Here is a 6779-nt window from a genome sequence, read left to right as displayed (position 1 = left end):
GAGTCCTTCTGGTTCCTCCTCCCCCCCCCCCCCCCCTCGATCCTGGGCTGCTGCTGCTGCCTTCTTTTTCCCATTCCATCTATCTTTCTGCGAGGTATTCGACGAACGGTTGCCACCGCCTGGTGAACCTTTGAGCCGACCCCCTTAGAACGAACTTAATCCGCTCTAGCTTTATAAACCCTGCCATGTCATTTATCCAGGTCTCCACCCCCGGGGGCTTGGCTTCTTTCCACATTAACAATATCCTGCACCGGGCTACTAGGGACGCAAAGGCCAAAACATCGGCCTCTCTCGCCTCCTGCACTCCCGGCTCTTGTGCAACCCCAAATATAGCCAACCCCCAGCTTGGTTCGACCCGGACCCCCACTACTTTTGAAAGCACCTTTGTCACCCCCATCCAAAACCCCTGTAGTGCCGGGCATGACCAAAACATATGGGTATGATTCGCTGGGCTTCTCGAGCACCTCGCACACCTATCCTCCACCCCAAAAAATTTACTGAGCCGTGCTCCAGTCATATGCGCCCTGTGTAATACCTTAAACTGAATCAGGCTTAGCCTGGCACACGAGGACGACGAGTTTACCCTGCTTAGGGCATCTGCCCACAGCCCCTCCTCGATCTCCTCCCCCAGCTCTTCTTCCCATTTCCCTTTTAGTTCATCTACCATAGTCTCCCCTTCGTCCCTCATTTCCCTATATATATCTGACACCTTACCATCCCCCACCCATGTCTTTGAGATCACTCTGTCCTGCACCTCTTGTGTCGGGAGCTGCGGGAATTCCCTCACCTGTTGCCTCGCAAAAGCCCTCAGTTGCATATACCTGAATGCATTCCCTTGGGGCAACCCATATTTCTCGGTCAGCGTTCCCAGACTCGCGAACTTCCCATCCACAAATAGATCTTTCAGTTGCGTTATTCCTGCTCTTTGCCACATTCCATATCCCCCATCCATTCCCCCCGGGGCAAACCTATAGTTGTTTCTTATCGGGGACCCCCCCAAGGCTCCAGTCTTTCCCCTATGCCATCTCCACTGTCCCCAAATCTTCAGTGTAGCCACCACCGCCGGGCTTGTGGTGTAGTTCCTTGGTGAGAACGGCAATGGGGCTGTCACCATAGCCTGTAGGCTAGTCCCCCTACAGGACGCCCTCTCTAATCTCTTCCACGCCGCTCCCTCCTCCTCTCCCATCCACTTACTCACCATTGAAATATTAGCGGCCCAATAATACTCACTTAGGCTCGGTAGTGCCAGCCCCCCCCTCTATCCCTGCTACGCTGTAAGAATCCCTTTCTCACTCTCGGGGTCTTCCCGGCCCACACAAAACCCATGATGCTCTTTTCAATCCTTTTTAAAAAAGCCTTCGTGATCACCACCGGGAGGCACTGAAACACAAAGAGGAATCACGGGAGGACCACCATCTTAACTGCCTGCACCCTCCCTGCCAGTGACAGGGATACCATATCCCATCTCTTGAAATCCTCCTCCATTTGTTCCACCAACCGCGTTAAATTTAACCTATGCAATGTGCCCCAATTCTTGGCTATCTGGATCCCCAGGTAACGAAAGTCCCTTGTTACCTTCCTCAACGGTAGGTCCTCTATTTCTCTACTCTGCTCCCCTGGATGCACCACAAACAACTCACTTTTCCCCATGTTCAATTTATAACCTGAAAAATCTCCAAACTCCCCAAGTATCCGTATTATTTCTGGCATCCCCTCCGCCGGGTCTGCCACGTATAGTAGCAAATCGTCCGCATACAAAGATACCCGGTGCTCTTCTCCTCCTCTAAGTACTCCCCTCCACTTCTTGGAACCCCTCAACGCTATCGCCAGGGGCTCAATCGCCAGTGCAAACAATAATGGGGACAGAGGGCATCCCTGCCTTGTCTCTCTATGGAGCCAAAAATATGCAGATCCCCGTCCATTCGTGACCACGCTCGCCATCGGGGCCCTATACAACAGCTGCACCCATCTAACATACCCCTCTCCAAAACCAAATCTCCTCAACACCTCCCACAAATAATCCCACTCCACTCTATCAAATGCTTTCTCGGCATCCATCGCCGCTACTATCTCCGTTTCCCCCTCTGGTGGAGGCATCATCATTACCCCTAACAGCCTCCGTATATTCGTGTTCAGCTGTCTCCCCTTCACAAACCCAGTTTGGTCCTCGTGGACCACCCCCGGGACACATTCCTCTATTCTCATTGCCATTACCTTGGCCAGGATCTTGGCATCTACATTTAGGAGGGAAATAGGTCTATAGGACCCGCATTGTAGCGGGTCCTTTTCCTTCTTTAAGAGAAGCGATATCGTTGCTCCAGACATAGTCGGGGGCAGTTGTCCCCTTTCCTTTGCCTCATTAAAGATCCTCGTCAATACCGGGGCAAGCAAGTCCACATATTTTCTATAGAATTCGACTGGGAATCCATCCGGTCCCGGGGCATTTCCCGCCTGCATGCTCCTAATTCCTTTCACCACTTCTTCTACCTCGATCTGTGCTCCCAGTCCCACCCTTTGCTGCTCTTCCACCTTGGGAAATTCCAGCCGATCCAAGAAGCCCATCATTCTCTCCCTCCCATCCGGGGGTTGAGCTTCATATAATTTTTTATAAAATGTCTTGAACACTCCATTCACTCTCTCCGCTCCCCGCTCCATCTCTCCTTCCTCATCCCTCACTCCCCCTATTTCCCTCGCTGCTCCCCTTTTCCTCAATTGGTGTGCCAGCAACCTGCTCGCCTTCTCCCCATATTCGTACTGTACACCCTGTGCCTTCCTCCATTGTGCCTGTAGTCAGCAAGTCAAATTCTACATGTAGCCTTTGCCTTTCCCTGTACAGTCCCTCCTCCGGTGCTTCCACATATTGTCTGTCCACCCTCAAAAGTTCTTGCAGCAACCGCTCCCGTTCCTTACTCTCCTGCTTCCCTTTATGTGCCCTTATTGATATCAGCTCCCCTCTAACCACCGCCTTCAACGCCTCCCAGACCACTCCCACCTGGACCTCCCCATTATCATTGAGTTCCAAGTACTTTTCAATGCACCCCCTCACCCTTAGACACACACCCTCATCTGCCATTAGTCCCATGTCCATTCTCCAGGGTGGGCGCCCTCCTGTTTCCTCCCCTATCTCCAAGTCTACCCAGTGTGGAGCGTGATCCGAAATGGCTATAGCCGTATACTTCCTTCCCCTCACCTTCGGGATCAACGCCCTTCCCAGCACAAAAAAGTCTATTCGCGAGTAGACTTTATGGACATAGGAGAAAAACGAGAACTCCTTACTCCTAGGTCTGCTAAATCTCCACGGGTCTACACCTCCCATCTGCTCCAGAAAATCTTTAAGTACCTTAGCTGCTGCCGGCTTCCTTCCAGTCCTGGACTTCGACCTATCCAGCCCTGGTTCCAACACCGTATTAAAATCTCCCCCCATTATCAGCTTTCCCATCTCTAGGTCCGGAATGCGTCCTAGCATCCGCCTCATAAAATTGGCATCATCCCAGTTCGGGGCATATACGTTTACCAAAACCTCGTCTCCCCCTGTAGTTTGCCACTCACCATCACGTATCTGCCCCCGTTATCCGCCACTATAGTCTTTGCCTCGAACATTACCCGCTTCCCCACTAATATAGCCACCCCCCTGTTTTTCGCATCTAGCCCCGAATGGAACACCTGCCCCACCCATCCTTTGCGTAGCCTAACCTGATCTATCAGTTTCAGGTGCGTTTCCTGTAACATAACCACATCTGCCTTAAGTTTCTTAAGGTGTGCGAGTACCCGTGCCCTCTTTATCGGCCCGTTCAGCCCTCTCACGTTCCACGTGATCAGCCGGGTTGGGGGGCTTCCTACCCCCCCCCCCCCCCCTTGTCAATTAGCCATCCCCTTTTTCCAGCTCCTCACCCGGTTCCCACGCAGCTGTATCTCCCCCAGGCGGTGCCCCCCCGCCCATCCCCTCCCATACCAGCTCCCCCCTCTCCCCAGCAGCAGCAACCCAGTAATTCCCCCCTCCCACTCCCCCTGCTAGATCCCCCGCTAGCGTAATTACTCCCCCCATGTTGCTCCCAGAAGTCAGCAAACTCTGGCCGACCTCGGCTTCCCCCCGTGACCTCGGCTCGCACCGTGCGACGCCCCCTCCTTCCTGCTTCTCTATTCCCGCCATGATTATCATAGCGCGGGAACCAAGCCCGTGCTTCTCCCTTGGCCCCGCCCCCAATGGCCAACGCCCCATCTCCTCCACCTCCCCTCCTCTCCCCATCACCACCTGTGGAAGAGAGAAAAGTTACCACATCGCAGGATTAGTACATAAAACTCCTCTTTCCCCCCTTTTTAACCCCCCTCTTCGCCCCCCACATTCGCCCCACCACTTTGTTCAAACGTTCTTTTTAATAACCCGCTCATTCCAGTTTTTCTTCCACAATAAAAGTCCACACTTCATCCGCCGTCTCAAAGTAGTGGTGCCTCCCTCGATATGTGACCCACAGTCTTGCCGGTTGCAGCATTCCAAATTTTATCTTCTTTTTATGAAGTACCGCCTTGGCCCGATTAAAGCTCGCCCTCCTTCTCGCCACCTCCGCACTCCAGTCTTGATAAACGCGGATCACCGCGTTCTCCCATTTACTGCTCCGAGTTTTCTTTGCCCATCTAAGGACCATTTCTCTATCCTTAAAACGGAGGAATCTCACCACTATGGCTCTGGGAATTTCTCCTGCTCTCGGTCCTCGCGCCATCACTCGGTATGCTCCCTCCACCTCCAACGGACCCGCCGGGGCCTCCGCTCCCATTAACGAGTGCAGCATCGTGCTCACATATGCCCCGATGTCCGCTCCCTCCGCACCTTCAGGAAGACCAAGAATCCTCAGGTTGTTCCTCCTTGCGTTGTTCTCCAGTGCCTCCAACCTTTCCACACATCGTTTCTGATGTGCCTCATGCATCTCCGTCTTCACCACCAGGCCCTGTATGTCGTCCTCATTCTCGGCTGCCTTTGCCTTCACGACCCGAAGCTCCCGCTCCTGGGTCTTTTGTTCCTCCTTTAGCCCTTCGATCGCCTGTAGTATCGGGGCCAACAGCTCTTTCTTCATTTCCTTTTTGAGCTCTTCCACACAGCATTTCAAGAACTCTTGTTGTTCAGGGCCCCATGTTAAACTGCCACCTTCCGACGCCATCTTGGTTTTTGCTTGCCTTCCTTGCCGCTGTTCTAAAGGATCCACTGCAATCCGGCCACTTTCTCCTCCTTTTTTCATCCGTATCCAGGGGGGATTCCCTTCTGGTTTACCGCACAGTGTTTTTAGCCGTCAAAATTGCCGTTGGGGCTCCTATCAAGAGCCCAAAAGTCCGTTTCACCGGGAGCTGCCGAAACGTGCGACTCAGCTGGTCATCGCCGCACCCGGAAGTCACAACGTCTTCATCTTCGACAACAAGTTCTTCATCCAGACACACGGAACAGCCATGGGGACCAAATTCGCACCCCAATACACCAACATCTTCATGCACAAGTTTGAACAAGACCTACTCACCACACAGGACCTTCAACCGACGTTATACACCAGATACATCGATGACATTTTTTTCCTTTGGACCCACGGCGAAGTATCACTGAAACGACTACACGATGACATCAATAAGTTCCATCCAACCATTAGACTCACCATGGACTACTCTCCAAAATCAGTTGCATTCTTGGACACACTCGTCTCCATCAAGGACGGTCACCTCAGCACTTCGCTTTACCGCAAACCCACGGATAACCTCATGATGCTCCACTTCTCCAGCTTCCACCCTAAACACATTAAAGAAGCCATCCCCTATGGACAAGCTCTCCGTATACACAGGATCTGCTCAGATGAGGAGGAGCGTAACAGACATCTACAGATGTTGAAAGATGCCCTCGTACGAACGGGATATGGCGCTCGACTCATCGATCCAACATTCCAACGTGCCACAGCAAAAAAACGCACTGACCTCCTCAGAAGACAAACATGGGACACAACCGACATAATATCCTTCGTCGTCCAGTACTTTCCCGGAGCAGAGAAACTACGACATCTTCTTCACAGCCTTCAATACGTCATCGATGAAGATGAACATCTTGCCAAGGTCATCCCCACACCCCCACTACTTGCCTTCAAACAACCGCGCAACCTCAAACAAACCATTGTTTGCAGCAAACTACCCAGCCTTCAGAACAGTGACCACGACACCACACAACCCTGCCATGGCAATCTCTGCAAGACGTGCCAGATCATCGACATGGATACCACCATTACACGTGAGAACACCACCCACCAGGTACGCGGTAGATACTCGTGCGACTCGGCCAACGTCGTCTACTTCATATGCTGCAGGAAAGGATGTCCCGAAGCGTGGTACATTGGTGAGACCATACAGACGCTGCGACAACGAATGAACGGACATCGCGCGACAATCACCAGGCAAGAATGTTCCCTTCCAGTCGGGGAACACTTCAGCAGTCAAGGGCATTCAGCCTCTGATCTCCGGGTAAGCGTTCTCCAAGGCGGCCTTCAGGACGCGCAACAACGCAGAATCGCCGAGCAGAAGCTTATAGCCAAGTTCCACACACATGAGTGCGGCCTCAACCGGGACCTGGGATTCATGTCGCATTACATTCATCCCCCACCATCTGGCCTGCGAAATCCTACCAACTGTCCTGGCTTGACACAATTCACACCTCTTTAACCTGGGGTTACCCCATCTCTGGATCTGTAAAGATTTAATCACCTGCTAATGCTCGCATTCCAAGCATTGTCTGGCATCTTTGAATCTGTCTATAT

This window comes from Scyliorhinus torazame, chromosome 2, assembly GCF_047496885.1.
Source record: "Scyliorhinus torazame isolate Kashiwa2021f chromosome 2, sScyTor2.1, whole genome shotgun sequence".
NCBI lineage: Eukaryota > Metazoa > Chordata > Chondrichthyes > Carcharhiniformes > Scyliorhinidae > Scyliorhinus > Scyliorhinus torazame.
This window is presented reverse-complemented; position numbering follows the sequence as displayed.